This window comes from Lathyrus oleraceus, chromosome 7 (genome assembly GCF_024323335.1).
Source record: "Lathyrus oleraceus cultivar Zhongwan6 chromosome 7, CAAS_Psat_ZW6_1.0, whole genome shotgun sequence".
In the NCBI taxonomy this organism is placed as follows: Eukaryota; Viridiplantae; Streptophyta; class Magnoliopsida; order Fabales; family Fabaceae; genus Lathyrus; species Lathyrus oleraceus.
Genome location: NC_066585.1, coordinates 289,876,913 through 289,899,732, shown reverse-complemented (window position 1 = coordinate 289,899,732; position 22,820 = coordinate 289,876,913). Strand labels below are relative to the sequence as shown.

The following is a 22,820-nucleotide window of genomic DNA, read 5'->3' as shown; positions in this document are numbered from 1 at the left end:
GCATCTGACGGTCAAAGACTGTTACAGCGTGTGTGCTAGCTTTGATGCTCTCCTCTTTCATGACCTTCATGCAACACTCACTGAATACTTGCCCGGACATTAACACCACACTCCATCTTTCACCTTTGGTTGCGAACGTAGAAGCCAACCTATAATAGGTCGATCTTACCAAGGCGATTATCGGCAGATTTCGAATTCCTTTGAATACCCCGTTCATGCATTCCACAAGGTTTGTTGTCATGTGGACCCATCGACAACCTCCGTCAAATGCCCTTGTCCACTGCTCTACTGGTATGTTATTTAGCCATCTCCCCGCGTCTTCATTAGACTGTCTAATTTCATCACGATAATATTGAAATGACGGCTGAGTTAGAGCATACCCAACATTCACCACCTTCTTGCGAAGATTCTTATCTTTTATAGCACGCATGGAGTTTTGTGTAATGTGTCTGATGCAATAGACATGGGTAGAAGGAGGATCATGCTATCCATTGTCATGGTTGTTGTAGGCACTCTCAATGGCAGCATGTCTATCAGAAATCAAACAGAGATTGGCTTGTGGAGCCACATGCGTTCTGAGATATCGAAGAAAGAAACCCCATCCACCAGCCATTTCACCTTCAACAAGAGCAAAGGCAATGAGAAAGACATTGTTGTTGCCGTCTTGTGCAACCGCCATGAGCAAAGTACCCTTGTATTTGTCGTATAACCAAGTGCCATCAATTTGAATAATAGGTTTGCAGAATGCGAAACCTTTGATGCACAAGTCAAATTTTCAAAAGAGACGGTGAAAGATTCTATTACCTGTAGCACATGTTCCGTCTGGCATCATCGCTGACCTTCTCCTGTAGTTGGAAGTGACGCTCCTGGCCACTCAGATGCTCAAACATCGGTACCGAATCATCAACGTGGGTTAGGGCCACGGGTTAGAGTAGCTAGAGAATGTGGGAACGGAGGTCAGTTAGGTGATCCCGATCATCACCATTAGGTTTCTTTGTGTAAACGACAATTTTTATTAATATCAATTGGTCCTATATCAAATTTATCTACCACGTATACCATTTACCAAAAAAAATTGCATTTTACACTGAGGCTCCAATTGAATTGACGCCTCCTCTTAAGTCCTACACAGGGGCGCCAATCCAATTGGCCAGGACACCTGCCCTAGCCAATCCAATTGGCGTCCCCATTCAATTTTTAAGAGGAGTCTCCAATTCAATTGGCGACTCCTCCTAAAAGTGGGGTAGTTTGGGAGTTTTTTTGAAATCAGGGGTATTTTAGGAATTTTCTTGAAAAAATGAGTTATTTTTGTAAAAGTTTCTTCTTGTATTAATAGATTTAAAATACATTTTTATTTTTGAGCACTTTGAAAATTTAGAGTGTTTTGAAAAGTTCTACAAATTTATTTTCTTTTCACTAGTGGTCTTATATTTAGTCGACCTATCACTGTGTCATATAAATATTCCGAAAAAAATTTAGGGTTATTTTTGTGCAGACCGAAATTAGGAAATTTTGTATACTTAAAAGTTTGAAAATTTGTCATAGACCAACGGATCTAGAGTTTGGAAATGATTTATACAAACATATGATTTGTGATTATCAGACAAATATTCAAAAAGTTATAGTGAAATCTTTGTTTTAAAATTTTAAAGTAGGAAACTTGCAGAGGTAAGAGAGCTTTCTAGCTATGATATGTATTGCTTCAATATGTCGATTGATGTTTTGATTGAATAATTAAATGATTTGATGCTTGACGGTGGTTACAACTTTACTTGTGTGTTTACATATAATGAAATTTTGATGAAAATATCCATGAAACATATGCATGAGAATATGTATGAATTGTTGAAATGATTGTCTTACATATATTTGAAATGATATTATTGACTGTTGAATTCAAATATGTTGTATGATATGTAATTGTTGAATTTTACATATGCTAAATTGATATATAAGTGGTTGCATATATAAGACTTGATACCACTTCAGGGTTTTAGTACTCAATCACTATCAATAGAGTCTAAAGACCAGTTTAGAATTTTATTTAGAGTTTTATTTCTCTTTTCTATATGGAGATTTAATGGTGTCTTTACGTGAAGTAGTCTTTAAACAAATCAATTGTAAATGAAATATTTTAGTACTTGGTTGAAGTTATTTTACAAATGTGGCAATGTATCCAATCATCGTTTTTGACAATACTTTTTAAAATTAATAATATATACTGTGATTTTAAATCAAAGAACGATTTTGAATATTTTATCTAATAGTTTTAGTTACTTTGAAAAGAAAAAAAACACCCTCCCGATAAAAAAAATCAAGATATTACATATATGCCCTACCTTCACCCACCAATGAGGGGGTTTTCACGGCTATTTAAGGAGAAACAATTTGTACGTAGAACATAAGAAACAAATGTGAATTGTGTTGAGAAACAAATGTGAGTTTTAAATTTCATATTGCTTAGAAAAGTGGAGGTCGAACACTTTATAAGTAAGATGATCCATACACTTATCACCTTAAAGTTTTGGGTGAATATGTTGTATCTCTCTCACTTGCTTGGATGAGTCTTTGATCTTTAGGTGAGTGTTTGACCCAATGTGTATGTTTCTCCCTCGAGATGAGCTATCAGTGGTATCAGAGTCTGGTTTGAGCAAGGGATCAACTCCTTGTGTCGAAAGTCTTCTTGACATGGTGGCCATACGACGTGTTCTGTTGAAGTGTCCATGACGAGATAAATGTGTATTTCAATGGCAGTACAAGCATGTGGATGAAATAACTTCTGCTTGAGAGGGAACATAATGGATGAACTCACACTTGAGAGAGAGAGAGAGATTATTGAGAAACAAGTGTGAGTTGTGTTGAGAAACAAATGTGAGTTATAAGTCCCACATGCTTAGAAAAGTGGAGGTTGAGCGTTTTATAAGTAAGAGGACCCATACACCTATCACCTTAAGGTTTTGGGTGAATATCTGGTATCTCTCTCACTTGTTTGGGCGAGTCTTTGATATTTAGGTGAACGTTTGACCCAACGTATTTGCTTCCCCCTCGAGATGACCCATTAGAACATTCTTACCATTTGTAAAAAGACTTCGGGTCAATAAGTGAGCTTTCAAAAATCAAAGGTCTTCTTTAGAAATATTGTGAATGTGGAAGTTAAATTCAATATAGGAAATATGCTCTAGGTCAATCTTGGGCATCAATAAATATTTAGGCCTCTTATCTACGATAAGGAGAAGAAAACATAATTTGTTCAAGTTCATAAAAAAATAAGGTGTAAGAAGATCAAAAAGTGGGATGGACAAAAAGCAATCAAGGTAGAGATAAAAAGTTTTTCCTTCAAGCTATACCAATTTACTCCATGAACATTTTTTTACCTCATCCTCTATATGGGGTGAATTTGAAAAAATAATGAATTATATATGGGATTTCAGAGTTTATACATTTTGATTAGGCTTAATTCATCTTTTAGTCCCTCAATTTAATTTATGTTTTCTATTTAGTCATTCAATTCAAAAACGTTACAATATAGTCCTTTAAGACACCTCCGTTAGCCTTATATGTCCTTTATGTTAAATTCTAGTGGAAAAACGTTAAAAACACCAACGTGGCATAGTGAATTACCGACATGACATATTATTATTGTTGTTTCAATTATTAATACACTTATTTTAATGTAAAGTATGAAATATCATTTTCTCTTTTAGAAACATAATCTCTGAACTATAGTTCATAGTTGTACCATCATTGTCTGAAACCCTAGTTACTGCGAAGAAGAAGAACATGGAGCGAAGAAGACGATGGTAGTTGGAGCTACAAAGAAGACACTACTTATCAACTTTCCCCATTGTTCATTTCTAGTCCAAGGTACGTTTATGTGCTTACTATTTTAAAAAGTAAACCTTTAAAATTTTCTTCTACTTCGAAGATACATTTCTACATTATTTGGTGTGACTAGGTCATGATTGATAAGTTTGAATGTGTTATCCATCACGAGGGCATGTTTGTTGAGTTTAACAAATTAGATTACAACAGGTTAGAAGAGATTTGACAAGTTGACCCTGATTTCTGGAGTTATTTTGAGGTGTTGGGTGGGTTAAAGGATTTAGGGTACTCAAAAGTGGAGAGTTTGTGGTATTATGATGCAATGGATGATAATGAGCTTGTGTTGTTAAAAGATGATGCAGTAACAAATAGAATGAAAATGATTGCACTGATCAATGAGAAAGTACATCTATATGTCATGCATCCAGTTTATGGGGAAAAGCAAATACTTTCTCTAGAAAATAGTGTAGGATCCAATGGTGTAAAAGAAGACACATTGGAAGATAACACGTTGGATGATTTGAATAATGGTGTAAAAGGAACTTTTGATGATTTGGGGACTTTTGAAGATTTGAATAATCTAGGTGATAAGATTTATGAAGGAGAGACCACTGGTGTAGAAAATACAACTACAGTTGACCAAGAAGATTCATTTGAGAATGTAAATTTGGATGGGACCACTGAGGGCATTAACCAAAAATATTCATGTCAGGATGTTAGTTTGGAGGGGGACATTGTGTCTGAGGATGAATTAATGGATATTACTTTAGAGGGGACCACTGATTATATGCTATGTGATCAAAAAGCTGATATATTGGATGACACACCTTATATGGTACGTGTTAAAAAAGATCCAGTAGCTAAGGGACTTATTTGTAACCAAGATGAAGATGAGGGTCTGTAATGTAACAAAGAAGATGAAGATGGTGGTAATGAAAATGACAGTGCTTTGAATGTGAACTTTAAGGATTCTGATGAGGATGCTATATGAATTGGTGAATAAATTGTTGTAGATAAAAAGGATGGCAAAGGAAAGGGGAAGAGCAAAGGAAAAGTTAAAGGAAATGGGAATGGAAAAGGAAAAGGTAAATGGAAGGGGAAAGCCAAGGTTGAGAGACCAAGGAAACAAAGGGAGGTGGAAGAAGCAGTTAAAGGTAGTTTCTCAATTGATAGTGGAGATGAAGGGGTTCCAAAGAAAAGCTTTAGAGATTTGATTGACATTGAGGAATATGATATGGATGAGTTACCTCAAGAGTATGATAGTGAAGATGAAGAGGTGTTAAAAGATGATTTTCCAACATTCAAGCTTCCAAAAAAATGGAGGATTACAAGTGAGAATTAGGGACTTGGCAGTTGAGAAAAATTATGGACAAGCACACATGCAGTAGGGATTATTAGGTTAGGTTTCTTAATTCCAAATGGTTAGGCAAAAATATTCAAAGTAATGTAAGAGATAATCCTAGTTTAAAGTTGACTGATATAAACACTTATTCTTGTTATGTGATATTCTTGTTAGGAACTTATATAGCAATTTCAGGAAGAAGTTTCCAGGTGTTAAATTAAAGGAACTGATGTGGAAGGCTGCAACTGTCAGTCATGCCAATGCTTGGGAAAAAATAATGCATGAAATGAAAAGTGTTAATGAAGAGGCATTCAAGTACATGTGGAAGATTCCACTGAGGTTTTGGAGCAAATCAAGGTTTAGAACTATTCCAAGGTGTGATACTTTGGTGAACAACATGTCAGAGACATTCAACTCAGTATTTGTAGCAGCAAGAACCAAACCTATTGTGAATATGATTTAAGAGATAAGAATGTACCTGATGCAAAGGTGGGAGTCCAACAAACAGAAGATTTCCAAATTTGATGATAACATTCTACCAAATATAAAAAATAAGTTGGAAAAGGAATCATAAAGAATAAACAATTGGATTGTTAGGTAATGCTTCATATTTGTTTGAGACATTAACAATTAACTTGATATAACATTGACTTCATAATTGTTTTCTGCATTTGTAACAGGCGTGCATGTGAATTTGACTATGAGGTTAGGCATATATCATTCAATGAAGAAAAGTTTGCTGTTAATTTATCAAAGCATGAATGTTCATGTAGAAGGTGGATGCTGGCAGGGTTGCCATGCTGTCATGCAATTTCATGCATGAAATATCAACATTTACAAGTTGATGATTTTGTACTTGAATATTACAAAAAGGAGTGCTATGAGGCTTGCTATGAACTAATGATTTATCCAGTCAATGAGGAATCTCTTTGGACAAAAACAAATGATATTGACCTGTACCCCCTATAAAAGGCAACCTGGTAGACCCAAGAAGAAAAGGAACAAGGAGGCTGGAGAACAAGTGAGAAATGAGTCACAACTCAAACGAGAATTTTTGTGCATCAAATGCAGTCGATGCCATAAGGATGGTCACAACAAGGCCACATGCAAGATTCCTACAACTTCAACTCAACCTACCCCAACTGCTACTGCTACTAAGCCTAGCCCAACTGCTGTTATTCAACCTACCCCAACTGTTGCTGCTACTCAGCCTACTCTAACTGCTGCTTTGAGTCAGTTAACTCCAATTGTTGATGCTTCAAGTCACCCATCACCACCTGCTACTTCAAGTCAGCCAACACCAACTGGAGGTTTAACTCAGTAACCACCCAAAAAGAAAAGAAGACTTCAAAAAGTCCTAAAACCTGTTCTTAGCCAACCCTAATACTTATTCTATGTTCTTAACCACTTTTGTTGGTTCTGTTATGTAACATATGACTTACAATGCATATTTTGTTGTTTACGACTTATGGCTTATAATGTCATATTTGTTGGTTGTGTTATGTAACATATGGCTTGCAATGCCTATTTTGTAGTTTTTGACTTACGGCTTATAATGTCACTTTTGTTATGACTTATAATGCAACCTTTTATTACGACTTATAAAACAACCTTTTTTTATGACTTATGGTTGTGTTACATTTGTTCATTTCACAGAGGTGTTCATTGGAAACAAACTTACAAAATTATGTATCTGTCAACATTGTTATGACTTATGGTTATGTTATATAAACTCATTACACAAAATTACATTTGTTACGGTATGCTCATTGGAAACAAAAGTAACATTTCACTAATAACATCATGGCAAATTCATTTCATTCATAAGAGGTGCTTTTGTTCACCAAATGCAACCAACATACATAACAATGTTGACATATACATTTCATGACAGATACACATAAAAGACAGATAAATTCATAGACTGACAAAATCCAAACCTAAAAATACATTGTTACAAATACAACATTCAACACTAAACTCAATATTCCAACCACAATGGACACTTTCAACAATCCTCTAGTCTGACTGATTTCACTTTTTAATTTATACAATTTCTTCTTTTGCCTTTGAGTCTTCAGACCCCTTTCATCAATAATGTCGTCATCTAATCATTTGAAATAATTGCACCCCCTATGTATATGATTCTTGTAATTTCTACAAACCCAACATTTCCTCCCAAAATTAACATTGTTCATGTCACCCACAGTCCGAATGTCACTTTTTTCTTCACAATAACACTCCCTCCTCTTGTTTATACAGATAACCGACCCAGTTGTTCCAATAGAAGCACTACTTGACAACTTTGACATTGAAGAAGATGAAGTTTAAAACCCTAGAAACAAATACAAGATGAAAGTTCAACACAACCTTGATTCTAACGCAGACAACATACAAAATATGGTTGAGGAAGAAAGTAAAAACAAGAGGAGGTTCTTTTAACGCATACAACCTTAAAGAAAATTCAACACAACCTTGACTCTAACACAGACAACCTTAAATAATGGTTTTTTTTATCAGTTTGATGAGTCATTACATAGTTGGCACACCATGTTGGCAAATACTAACATTTTCTCAGCTAAACTAACAAAAGGGACCAACATTGCTAACGAAACTAATATTACAAGACCAAACTGTAATAATTTTTTATTAAGGAACTAAAGCGGAACTTAAAATTAACTTATGAGACCTATTGACTAATTATGCCTTTTTATTATAGCTTTTATATGTGAAATTCTGGTGTAGTCAGAATTCAGATGTTATACTCCAAGTCATGACATCTGATCTAACATTGTAACTAATACAGCAAGATAGTTATTAACCACTGTACTAATATGCACACGTTCACAGATGTCACGACATCTCATTCTATGTCACCCTAGAATGGATGAACATCTGGTTCTGTGCATAAGGAAGACAGACTCAACAGAGATCAATCCTAGCACTCACTTCTGTTGTTGTCTTGCACTGTTATCAGCATGATGTCTTACTGTTGATTTTGCACATCATCTGTTACATTGTTCCTGTGTGTTTGTCTTTTGCTTGTATTTCCTGAATGAAAGGTTGAACACTTTAATCTAATTTCCACTTATTAGATTGCTAACAACTAGGTTATTTGTTAGGTTCATTAATTGTAGGTTAGTAGTTGGTTTCCTGGATTTTAGCTCAGCTGTTGAATCCCTGAAGAATAGCCTGAGAAAAATACCTAAACAGAGAAACCAATCATCCTACACTTTAGCACATGCTGTTGAGAATGAATGTCACAACATTCAGTTCGACAGTCAGAACATATGTTGATTCAGTTATGTTCCTGGAACCATGCTGTGCTAAGTTTGCAGTACTGTAAAAGACCAACTAGTCTCTACTTCAGTATCAACCATCAGTATCAACTGTCCAACCATCCAGTTTAACAGTTTCACAATGATCCTTCGGCCAAGTCTGTTATCCTGGAAGAGAACAGACTTAAATAAATACTGAACAGAACCTAACATGCTTATTGTTCAGTATACACTGCCACTGATGAATGTTACAACATTCTGATTGACATTCAACCAGAAGGCTATATACCAGGTCTGTTATCATCTTGGTAAGCTGACTGGAATACCAGCTGAGTTATGACAGTAACAAAACACATGCAGAAGGAAAACAAACACAGGAAATTGTTAACCCAGTTCAGTCCAACATGACCTACATCTGGGGGCTACCAAGCCAGGAAGAAGATCCACTATTAGCAGTATTAATTCAGAGTTAAACTCACCCGTTTATAACTCTTCACTTAATCCCTACCCAATGCAATCTATACCTAGGAACTCCTAGATAGAAACCTCCAGTTTCCATTCCTATCACTACAAATACAATGTAATGTTAACACACCTTGAACTTGCTTCACAACTTCATTCAAGAACAAAATCACTCTTGCCTACAGGCTTTGAGTTACAAAACTCTCAGCTTTTACCACTGAGAAACATATGGTAACCTTCCCACAGATTGGGAGGTTTACCTCACACACACCCCTAAATTTTCATTCTAAGAGGCTTACAAAAACTAGGTTACAATTAGCTATTTATAACCTAATCACCCAACTGGATTTGGGCCTTCAGAAATCGCAGCAGACTTGTTCTTTGTTGTTACAACTTCAGCAAAAAAATTCTGCTACAAACAAGGTCTTCAATCCTAAAATCTCTCCATATATATCTCCTTACTTTGAGCCTATATATCTTCTGATTGAGTCTTCAAGACCTCCACATGGGAGTTAGGATATTCACCAAATATCCTTGCTAATCCCAAAATATATACTGAATTAATTAATTCAGTTTTCTACACATGTACGATGTCACAGTCCTGATGTCGTGACATCGTACAAGACATGTTGGTCCAGATGTTGAATTTCTCCAACCCAACATATTAAAACAACAGAGGTGATTACATTATTTGTTTTACTAAAATTAATGCCAATCCTAAGGTATTAACAATATGAAAATAATGTCGAAGAATGATAACAAGATTAGATTCGTTAGTCCTACAACTTTTCAAATGTATGATATGACTTGAGGTGTGACATATTCGAGGAAGAGAAAGGAACAACTATATATTAATTTGGAAAACCATTCGTGAGCCGTTCCATGACAAATGAATAACTCATTAAAGCATGACTCTACTATCATCTCTTTCAATTCTAAACTTAGATCTAACTCTTATAAACTTACTACAACCGAGGTAGAAAACTTGAGACAAAAATGTGATTCAAATAGTGTAAGATGTAGTCGATACACCCCTTTCTTATCATGTAATTCATGATGATTAAATTTGGAAGTCAGACGAACAATATGTGTATTGTTTGTTTTTCTTACAAGTTCTTCCTCAACAAAGTCTAAAACATCGATCACTTAGACACAAAAGGGGATGGCCGATGATTTAACACCTACATGTCTCTCAGCTTAGACTAGATTGAATGATAAATGTATTAATGTTGAGGATCAACTTATATGGTACACTAAAGGTTGGGAAGACAATGAAACCTCTATTGGTGTTCTGCAGTAAAAGTTTTCAGATTTGTACAATTTAAATTTGTGACATTTTATAAATGCATCAAATCAACAACACATGAGCATTAGACATCAAGTGTTTAGATTACTTAAGACAATGCCGAAGAAGGAATAATGCATATCCACAACAAACTTATAGAGGAGTGAGAATGCGACAATTAGAGAAAGCATAAGCAAAAGAGAAACTGGAATTACTTATCCTGGTAAATGCTTAATGAGCAAATGGAGAATTTCTCATCAAAGATCAGAAAAATCTGAGCTGAGATAACAATAACACCAATAAATACATACTTGGCAATGACTCTTCACAATTTCATAAGGTGTAACATAGACGCGTTCCCGTAGCAACACAACATGGTCAAAGTTAATGTTTTCCTAAGGAAAACACAACATGTTTATAGATTATAAGCATTGTAGTTTAACCTCTCCTTGATGTTAATATTGTTAGGCAGTGGATTTACTAGCATCTATAAAATGGATGGGATGACTGGATCTTAGGTTGACCGTCTTCACATTTGGATGCTAAAGGAGTAGTGAACTCATTCAACTCTTTAATTAAAACAAACACAAAATTTAGTTTCATTGTGTCAAGATATTTTATCGTCTTTTTGCAATAATTTTTATGCCAAGTTTTCTATAGAATATGCTAATATGGTATCTCATAACCTTTATAAGGTGACTATATATATATATATATATATATATATATATATATATATATATATATATATATATATATATATATATATATATATATATATATATATATATATATATATATATATACACACACACACACACACACGAAACCACTAAGTATAAGGTGTGCACAAATAAGATTCAAAATATAGGTTTACCGAGGCCACAAATATAATGGTTTATTATTGAAAAAAGTTTATGATTTTGAGAGTAAGTTTGAGAGTTTATGATTCATACCTATAATGGTTTATTAATGAAAGAAGTTGAAGATTTTGCAAGAATTACACAACCTGTATAGTTACAATGGCATAAACTGTTAAATACATAATGCACAAATTGCATTCAAAAGTGTCTACTTAATGAATGTAAAGTGTTGGAATATAATGATCAACCATTAGTATCTTTTTGATTGTATTCCCTGTAAGTTTGAGAGTTTTTGGTTTTCGTCCCTGTATCTTAATGAATGAAGATCGAGATTATGCAAGAATTGCACAACCCGTTTAGTACAAATTAATTAAATAGTTTAGTTATAAAAGCACAAATTGAACTCGTGTTACATAACCAAAACACATATAACCCAAAAGGCATATGAGCTTGTCGTCTAATACACAAAACTCCTGTCAAAATACATAACAAATAGGTCTCAAATTACATAACAAAAGGTCTCAAAATGAATGAAAGTTGCCTCAAAATACACAACCAATAGGTCTCAAAATACATAAGGACATAATATTAACTTCACCACTAAGATGCTTCATATCTATAAAGCCATATGTTGTGTTGGATCACTTCCTTCTCCCTTGAGGTTTTTGCATCCCAAAATCCTTTGGTTTGATTTTCTTTTTCTGCATAACAAAGCAAACATGTACAAGTGGGAAACTTATAAACCACATGACATAAACATATGTGCAGAAAATTGGAGAAACTCAGAGGTTTAAGAATTCCATGAGTTGCAGAAATAGGTACCTCAGGCATCTCATGTTCAACAGATGTATAAAAAATGTAATCAGGTACAAAAAGACTTATATCAGAATCATGTGCAACAATAGCAGTAGGAACACGTGCATGTAGAGCATTAGGAACAGTTTCAGATGTAACATCATTCACATTTGGTTGAGGTTGTGTTGCCTCAACTGCTGCAACAAGATCTACAACAAGCATTTCAAACTCATGATCAATATTAGTTAATGCATGTGTTGAGTTACAAGAAGCAGATGGTTCTTGGGTTATAGTTTTAGATGCAGTAGGGGCTTGTGTTGAATACCAGAAACAAGTGGTTCTTGGGTTGAAGTACTGGATGTAGTTGGTGCTTGTGCTGAATTACCATATGCATTTGGTGCTTGATTTTCTCTAAAAATACAATACAAAATATTAACATAGGTATATCAATAACATTAGTAAATGATGCAAATTATGGCCATGTATACCTTTCTTTTTTGAGCTTCAGGGTCAACCACAAAACTAATGCAACTTCTTGCATTATGACCATGTATACCACATCTTGTGCAACAATAAATTATTTGTGTCCTTCCCTTATTAGGGTCCTCATCAAGGTTACTCCTCCTCAATTTCTTTGGCTTTCTCGGTTCTGTTTTGTATATTGGAGGTATAATTTCTTTAATGTCAAGCTCTGACCATATGTCTTGTATATTAATAAGACTTGCATTAAAACTATAGCATGCCATATAAGTATCCTTGGAGTAATCATTGTCATACTCCAATTTTGTCCTTACTTGTTTATATCATCTAGCAATGGGTTTCCAAATACATATGAGAGGTCCCAATGTCATTTTAGTCAGGATATTTATCATTGGTCCGCCATCATTTCATTCTCATGCACAAGTCAAAACCAATAACCAAGGACTAAGGTCAACCTTTATTTTGAGGCTCATTTTTGACAATTTCATGTCATTTCATACATTTTTATCATGCATCATTGGAGGTCATTAAAGTGATAAAATTTGATGGTTCATGGTTTGTTTGATATCACTTTTTTGTTGAGGTATAATTGTTTGGTTTCTTATGAGCCAAATATTTATGCTCTTGACCTTTTAAAAGCCATTTTTAGCAAATTTTAATTTTATGTGATTAATTACCATATTCATGCATCTACCATATTCATTCATCCATGCATCTACCATATTCTTTCACCCATGCATTGCTGAAGTCGAAATTCTCTTAACCATAACATTTGCCATTAAAATAAAGGGTGGATTTTGGATTCAAACTTAGAATTAAAAGTAACTTTGAATTGACTTCAAATGCATTACAACATCTATACATTTGAATTCACAAGAGAAAATTATAAAAAGATTATTTTTATCTCATGCTATTCACACATGTACAATCACACATCATAAAGGAATTACACAAAATAAGAAGAGTTGGAATAATTTACTCAAAGAACACAAATATATTTCATTCATGTGTACGTGTAAGTGGTCCTCAAATCAATACATGATTTTAGTCCTTCCATCCCACCAAAATCAGTAACAAACTTTGGCATTTGCAACTCACAAATCAACCAATTTCACATTTGATCCTATCCTAATTCCACCTTACCAATTTTTAACCTAAAAATACCTATATAACACTTCCCTTAATCCTATACACATGAGTTATTTTAGAAATCCCTGAGAAAACAAAATCACAGCAGCTTGTTAAGAAGAAGCTAGAATGCTTCAAAAGCTTCAGATCATTTTTCTTGTTCTATTTTTTTAATAGTTTTTTTTGTTTAATTTAATTCATTTTTATTTAGTTTTAATTAAATTCATCACTAGGTAATTTTTGCTTTTAATTTAATCTAAACTAATAACAAATGTCCAAATGCTTCGTTTTGATTGGTTAGGATTCAAAACTAATCCAGTGTGGATATGCTATAATGGTTATCACGAGTCATGGATTTTGGGTCATCAAATTTCGTTGACTATTAAAGCATGCCAATATGATGACTAGGGCTGGACAACGGGCCGGGTTGGGCGGGTCGGGCCCAAAATCAACACCCAGTCCAACCCGCGGATGCATTAATGTGGCCCATTTCCGCCCAATTTTAACATTGATTTAGCCGGGTTGGGTCCAGACGGATTGCGGGTTAAAACGGACGGGTTCCTCGGGTTATTGGACTAAAAATATTTAAAGATCCATTTAAAATTTCTAACTTTTTCATAAAACTTCGGTACAGTTTTTACATTATAAAATTTTCAAATTCAATAATGGACTAAACATTCAACACAATTTATGTCAATTATTTTTAATTGTACCCACATGCTGAATATTAAATACTATACAACTTATAAATATTAAATTATACAATAACTAATAATATTAATTGGTTAATACAAATCAAAAGCAAAAAAAAAAATTAATGGGAATTAATTAATTTACAATTGAATTACTCATCAATATAGAACCAATGGAGACTCTTTTTCTTCAATCTAAAAAAATACATATAAATATAAGTTAAACAAAAAGAACAAGCTAAAGAACTTGTTTGCAGTAAAGAGCAGTTTCAAATGCAATGCTCAATCCTTTAGTCCTATTTGCAGTACAACTTACAGAGGAAACAATGGAGATGAGTGAGAGATTTAGTCCTATTTTCCAAGCACTTGCATTTGGCACTGATAACAAAGCTACAAATGTTGATATTATGGTTGCACTAATGGACTATAACAAGACTAAACTTAGTTCATCTGGGAACTCCTTCATATGTACCTGCTAATTGAATGTAGCAATCTAGAACTAAATTTTTGAAGCTATTATTAAATAATATCTCTCATTTTGCACAATACTAATTCTACCTACCTGTAAAATGTACCATAGAGAAACCAGAAAATAGTCCACTATTAGCATAATGCAAGCAATGGCCCAACTTGAATCCCCTGACTTGAGAAATTCATTTGATTGATGAAGTGATGAGGAATTCAAGATGGATTTTCCTTTGTAGAAAGTCAAGACAAAAGCACATGCTATTGATATTATGCTTCCCATTACCTTAGCATTGCTACTTCTACTCTTTATAGCTAACTTTTCCATCCTTAACAAGTGTTGGAGAACTATAATTAATACTAATATACCCCAAAATCTGAGATCCACATCTGCATAACAGCACCATACAATTCCAAAAGAACACAAAATCATCAGATTCAAAAGTCCTTAATATTATAAAATCGCAGTTGTTAAGTTAAGTATAAGGCAATTTTGTCATTACCCTATTGCCCCAAGAAGCAAACTTTTGTACATTATGGAGAAATTCAGTGGAACAGGAACCACTCTTGATCTGCAAAAAGACATGAAAACAAAACATGAACCTGTCATATTAAAAAGACAATAGTTGTATAACACATAGGTAATACATGCACTAAACCTGTCATATTAATTAGCAATCATATGGTCATTCATTGATATTTCAATCAAGCTATAAATAACACATTAAATCATTCAAAAATATTATAGTGAATACACCATAATATAATATGATGAACATACCAGCAGCATGCATTGAATGACATGAGGATGAAGCTACTATGTCAATCCTTGTGAAAATAAATATTAAATTGTAACAGTATCAATTGAATAGTTGGATATTAAATATTATTCTAAGAACTTTTAATTAAATAGATCCCATAAAAAAACATAAAATCTACCCTTGGCCAAAACGATTCTACACATAATATTTTTACTAAACACACACTATATTTCTGGAAGTAATGTACGGTTGAAACCATCTTATTCCGGTCCTACAAACATTACAAATTCTTAAACATTAGGATGAGAGAAACCCCATCTTAGTATTTACAAAAAGTTTAAAAAAAAAACACAAAAATGAGTGTAATTTGTAATCCTAAATGAAATGCAACGAAGAACTGCTACTACAGAAAACCACTTACCATGTAAAAACCAACCATATACTATGGAGTGACACCAATTGGTACTTGAGAATCAGTTTCGATGAATCCCTAACTAAAAGTCAACAAAATAAAACTCTATTTTCCAGAGACCTGTATAGAGAGTTAACTGATAAAAATTGGACAGAGTGCTCAATGAAATTAAAGTTCAAAAGAGAGGTAGTAATAATATAATTATTTCAACCTCCACTAAAGTACCGATTAGAAACTCATTATAGGCATAGCATGATTGTATCTCATTCTTAATATGTTCAACATATTTCTTCCTTGTCGCCTCATCTTGCCTCAATGACTTAAAATTGGAAAGAACGCGGACAACTGGAACAACAAAAGCAACATCTCAAAATACAGTTCAAATTTGTTCCCAAGAACAATAATAATAGCCATTTAAAAAAACGTTAACTTACTCTCTAATCCTCCTTTTAAGATTGGAAAGATCGGGGGACGCAAGATGGAGTGATCATATCTCTGTTTCTCTTGCTGCTACAAGTACTTCGACTACTCGTTGAGACACAACAGACCATTTCCTTCAATTCCAGAATGCCTATGAAATTCATGTTCCAGTATTATTGTTGATCAAATTTTTTAGAGTTGAAATTGTGATTGAATATCTCAGTTTTTCATAAACCATTTCACTGAACATCTCTATTTGCTTCTCGTATGTGTTTTACATGAAACAATACCTACCATAAACAAGACCATGTATGATATCAAATTATGAATTGAACCTACAACCTCCATTAATATGAAATAAAAAGTATTATTAGTGATATAATAAATAATAATTCAGGAAGATGAGGCCTCATAAAAGTTGACATAGTTAAAAACAAGTCGTCGGTTAAGTTTACCTTTCATGTACTACGATTCAAAAATATTATAGCTTCATCCTCATGTCATTCCTTGCCTACGATTTAGTCCTTGCTCCATCTGTTTAAACCAAAACAACAATTAAGGTTAAAAATTGTTTAAATAAAAGCTATCCAAAAACACAACTCCCTAGAGACCAATGTTTCATAACTGAACCAAAACACACCAGACATCAAAGCTTAAATGAACAACTCAAAAACAACAAAACCAAATAAACAAATCTAAATCAACAACTGAAAACAACAAAGGCTAAATAAATAAAAGCTCAAAACAAAAACCTTTAACCATAGCTCGTACATTTGCTTGTAACATGAAGATGGATCTGTCGGTAACCTGAAATAAAATCCAAAAATAAGAAAATAATTAGAAGGATGCAAACAAAACTTACAAGAACAGATAAATAGAGAAAACTCTAATTTAGAAAACTCCAAAACAATAAGAATACACTATTCTTCGAAACAACAAGAAAGAAAAAGTAAATCTTGAACAAGATGAGTGAATGAGAATCGTGTCTCTTTAGGATTATTCCTAGAGACTGATTGTAGGTGTTTAATTGGCTGCATTGTATGGTAAAACACTAGCTGGATTCTAATGTCATGACATGGTGTGAAGGTGTGACTGCATTGTAGGTTAGAATATCTAACTGTACTCTGATGTCTTGACTGATGTCATGACACACTTGAGTAGTTTACTGCAGGATTAGCTAATACAGGATTTGTTGAATGTCAAATTGGATGTGGTGACATTCATCCCTGTCAGCAAATACTGAGGAATAGAACAGTTGGTGTTCTGTTAGAACTCAGTGTTTATTTCCAGTCTGGTTATCAAGGAAATACCAGACCTGGCATAAGGCCTACTGTCTGAATGTCAAACTAGATGTTATGACATTCATCATTGATAGCATATACTGAACAATAAACAGAGTGGAGTTCTGCTACACTTCAGTATGTTTCTGAGTCTGTTCTTCAAGAGGAAAACAGAACTGACTTAAGGCTAAATGTGTAAATGTCAAATTGGATGCCTTGACATTTATTATTGTAAGCTGCTACTGTAGAATGGACAGGTTGGTCCTGTACAGTTCAACAAATTATGTACAGTCTGTTTTCAGGAAAAACAGACTTAGCATATGATCCTTGATGTCAAGCTGAATGTTGTGACATTCATTCCTGACAGCATATGCTATATTGTAGGTTGTTTAGTTTTTCTGTTTCAGCATTTTTCTCAGGCTAAAATCCAGGAAACCAACAACCAAGCTACAATTAAGGAACCTAACAAATAGCCTATTTGTTAGCACACTAATATCTGGAAATTAGTTAGAATCCTATGTGGCATTATTTGTGGAGGTCTTGGAATATATATAGGCTCAAAATAAGGAGATATATATGGAGAGATTTTAGGATTGAAGACCTTGTTTGTAGCAGAAAGTTTCTGCTGACTTTGTAACAGCAAAGAATAAGTTGCTGCGATTTTCTGAAGGCCCAAATCCAGTTGGGTGATTAGGTTATAAATAGCACTTTGTAACCTAGTATTTGTAAGCCTCTTAGAATGAATTTTTAGGGGTGTGTGTAAGGTAAACCTCCCAATCTGTGGGAAGGTTACCATGTGTTTCTCAGTGTTCAAAGCTGAGAGTATTTGTAACTCAAAGCCTGTAGGCAAGAGTGATTATGGTCTTGAATGATGCTGTGAAGCAAGTTCAAGTCGTTTACCATTACATTGTGATTGTAGTGATAGGAATGGAAACTGGAGGTTTCTATCTAGGAGTTCCTAGGTATAGATTGCATTGGGTAGGGATTAAGTGAAGAGTTGTAAACGGGTGAGTTTAGCTTTGAATTAATACTACTGATAGTGGATCTTCTTCCTGGCTTGGTAGCCCCCAGACGTAGGTGATGTTGCACCGAACTGGGTTAACAATTACTTGTGTTTTTACCTTCTGCACGTTATAACTCTGTCGGTTATAAAATAAGGTCAAACTGTAATGCTGTAACAGCTAATGTTCAATTCAATGTTGAGACATCATCCTGATAACTATGCAGGCTCAACAGAAGTAAGTGCTATGTTTGATCTCTGCTGTGCCTTTGTACCAGATGGACAGAACTGGGTGTTCTTCCACTCTATGGTGATATAGTAGCAGATGTCGGGACATCTGTGAATGTGTGCTTATCAGTACTAGATTTTAATTTGTATAACCGTCTTGCTATATTAGTAACAATGTTAGATCAGATGTCATTACTTGGAGTAGAACATCTAAACTCTGACTACACCAGAATTTCAATTGGTATCAGAGCAGGCATCCTGTTCTGCTTCTGGATGAGATCCATGGGTGATGCTTTCTGGTATCTTGCAAGGAGTTATGTTAGTACTGATGCTGGAACCTGTGAAAGGTTCTGTAATTTTCCTGAATGGTCCCTTGAAGTAGGTGGATGGACTGTTCATGACAGGAATGATGTGTACCTGTCTCTGGAGGGTGGCAATTGGCCTGTGTGTGGGACAGCTGTGCCAGTATTGAATCACATTCAAACTTGGTATGGTCTTGGAGGCTGATCTGGTGAAGTGTGTGTTCATAGGTTGAGGTGTATTATGATTTCCGTTGCATAATACCTGGAAAAACTCAAACTCTGATGTTGTTTCCCCTCATGTGGATGAAAGACTGATGTATTCAAGATCTCTTCATAATCCACTGAAGATGTCAAAGATACTTGAGTCTCCTCAAGTCCACTCATCATGACGTTCTCACTTCAGGATGGTAAGAATCACTTAATCACTGATTCTTTTACTCACTTGAGTAGGGTGTATGAAGACCTTGAAGACCTTCAAGGAAGGTTTGTTCCAAGGAGGTGGAACTAATGTTCTATGCGATGTTAGAACATGTTGTTCAACAAGTATGCAGCTATTGGTTAAAGAGCATATGTTTTTAGGTATCAAACAAAGGGATACTTCTGTTTGGAACCTACTCCTGACCTGGAAGAGGAGACATCTGTGTGTGCTAAGTTGACAAGGGTAGGGTCAACTGTGTGTGTGCTCAAGAAGGTCACCTTTAGAAGTCTGATCTCTAGAAGTTGAGCTGGTTGAGATGTGACATTGTGCAATCTCCTGCTGTTTGGCATATTCCTGTTGATTGATCAGGGTTGGATAGCTGTTCCCTGAAGTACTATGTTGTGTTGGAAGATAAGTTCCCTGGATGTTAGTAGTCAATAATGGGATAACCTGATTGCTATACCATTTAAGAGGATTGGAACCATGAATCTTGTTATTCAAACACCACGTTTCAGAAGTGGCAGTTCTTTCGAGGAGTGAGAATATGAAGATTCAGAGGTTAGTTGAGGTAGTATGCTCTAGCAATGCATATTTACCATTGACTGGTGCTGTTTTGTATCACTAGTACTTATGGTCAGCTGGAGTCTGATTGGTGTGATTGGAGTATGTATAGGTATAACTCATAGAGTTAGTTGCCACTGGTAGGGATGGTGTATGTCAGGTTGAGACATTTATATACAATGCATGGTTATTGGTGTGGAGTTTCCATGATTGTTAAGTTGAGGGGGAGTTTTGGTTAACCTCCTCAAGTCTGGTCAGCCTAGGGTCTGGTTGGCTGTTGACCTGTGTCACATGGGTTCTGGTGGTTGTGTGACACATTTGCAAGGAAGAATTCATCTCTGTTATTCCTAAGGGTGAATTTAATCTAGGAAGACTTTCAAAATTGTCGAGGTGCTTGCAAGCAGAAGATGTTGACACAAGAAGAGTACTTTCAAAGTAGTCTTATGGTGGAAGTATCTGAAAGGATAATTGGGAAAGGATTTAAGATCAATGTCTATTTGTGCCAAGTACAAGTGTTTAATTGATTATCCTTGGAGCTCAAGATAACTGATGTTCTTAAAGATGTTGGAACATCACTTCTTCAAGACCCTGTGCAGAATCACAGGAAGGATAGTACATTGGCTTATGATCTATCTCTTTGGTGGCAGCAAAAGCATATGATCTCTGAAAAGGTTTCCTGGCAAGAAACATGTTCAGCCTTGGTATGTACAAGAAGAAGAAGACATCATAGTCTTGATGGTGGTTACTTGGATCAGTTTATTTCTGATCTAGGTAAGGAAGTGCATTAGCTTATGCACACTGTGGAGTCAAGAACAAGTGGCAGCATTCTTGACATCATGGAAACAGCCTTACCTTAGGACGGGGAATCCTTGGTATTGCTGAAGGGTTAGTCTCTAACTGGTCCTTCTGAAGACTCATGCACCAGAGTGTCTGATGTCTTTGGAGAAGAAGCAGGGATTCATCAAGGTGTGAACTTGGATGACTTAACCACAAACCTGCAGGATGGAGGTTGTTTACTCAAACTTGGTTCCACAATCAAGTCTATGAGAACATTGAACTCTTGTTCTGTGAAGGGAGGAAGTTCTTTCAAGTGGCAGAAGAAGGAGCTGAATTCAACAGTTGGATGTCAAAACACAATGTTGTGACATTTGGTTCAACATCAGATTCTTAGTTGGTGAAGTGGCACATCAACTTGAGATAGAAGGGTCTACAGGGTTGTAGATTGGACACTTCAAAAAGCTTGAAGTTCAAATCTCACTTGGAAGGTCAGAATATCTTTGGGAGAAGTCTGATAAACTTGGAGAGGTCAAAAAGTGGCATTTGACTTTTTCATATGAGGATTCATGAAGGAGGTAATCAACCAGTGGCATTTGGTCTATCTCAGAAATGAGTTCGAAGGATCAAGATAATCAACATATGGCAACTGATTATTCTTGAGGAAAGTCTGAGACAAATTACTTTTGAGCAGAAAAGTAGTAAGCTGAAGACAAAAGGAGATGTCTCTCTATTCATCTCTTGGAGCTTGTGGTAGGAGTTCTAAGCTATCTATGGAAGATTATCTCTTGTATGTGTCCCAATTTGTGTCTGGCTCTCTTGGACTAAGCTGGTGTGCCCTGTTATGTTGTGAGGATGTCCTAACTAATGTTAGAACATTTTGTGAAGTGGTTTTCTGTTCTGGTTAGAAAAGAGATTGACACAGAGTGTGGATGTGTTCAGCCAAGAGGGTTGAACAGAGGGTGTGCTCTTGAAGACATGAAGATGCGTCTTATGTTTTCCATTCATCAAGTGGTCTGGGTTCTCTTTGAATCAGGAAGTATGTGAAGGTCCAACCTTGGGATGTTGGATATGATCATGTGTGATCTCCCAGTTTCAAGAGGAGAGTAGGTTGTTCATGACAGGGGGAGTTCTGTCCTTGCACTGCAAGTAATCATCAAGCTTGTGGTCTATGTGTTCTCAGATAACAAGGTTTGGAAACCTGTTAGCTAGTGGGATGATGTGGTATGTGTCAAGGCTGAGTGAGCAGAAGAATGTCTGACCGGATGTCATGACATTGCCTTGGACAATATTTTTATTTCCTTCTGAAACTTACAGTCATAAGGAAATATGGAAGCAGATGCCAGTAGGACATTCTGGCTGGTACAGGTGCTGGAGTTACAGCAGCTGTTATTTGATGAATGCACAGATTTAGGGGGAGAAGAAGTACCCTTGTGCATTGTACATTTGTGTGTCTTACTAGTTGCATCCATAACTAGTAATTCTGATTGTTGCAAAGATTTAGGGGGAGGAGAAGTACCCTTGTGCAGGTGTGTATTACTAGTAGCCATAACTAGTAATTGTTTTTGCTCCTGCTGCTGATAGTTTGCCTTGTTAACAAAAAGGACAGAGTATTCACAAGATGTCATATGTGATGTCTTAACATAAGATATCTTATGTGCCTACTGGAGTTCAAGAAAGTGTTCATGCAGGAGTGGATCAAGATGTCAGACTCAAAGTCTTGGAATCTGATATGGCTGTACCTACTGTAAAGCAAAAGTGGGTGATTACCTGATCTAAGCTGTGAAGCAAGATCAAGTGGGTACTAACTTGGTTGAAACTGTGAAGTAAAACCAAGTCTGTAAGTCTGTCATTTTTTTTGTTTATGGTGTTGACTTTGGCAACATTTTTGACAAAAAGGGGGAGTAACAGGTGATACCCCAGACAACAGATTGGTCTGTGAAAACAGACGTTCTTGACAGATTCGAAGATTCCCCCCCTGCAGCAGCTGATGTGTGCTGCTTTGTGAAGTTTTTATTTAACTTCCATGTATGTGAGTGTGCCGCCACTCTG

The 22,820-nt window shown here is 35.3% G+C and overlaps 1 long non-coding RNA gene across 1 annotated transcript; it reads right to left on the bottom strand.

The window, feature by feature from the left end:
- Nucleotides 1–15,998: 15,998 nt before the first annotated feature.
- Nucleotides 15,999–17,200, bottom strand: LOC127105841 (uncharacterized). The gene is made up of 4 exons (XR_007795147.1): nt 16,958–17,200; nt 16,661–16,739; nt 16,220–16,495; nt 15,999–16,130 (listed from the first exon to the last, which is right to left on the bottom strand). It is a non-coding gene; the product is annotated as an uncharacterized LOC127105841 (long non-coding RNA).
- Between the last annotated feature and the right edge of the window lie 5,620 nt (nt 17,201–22,820).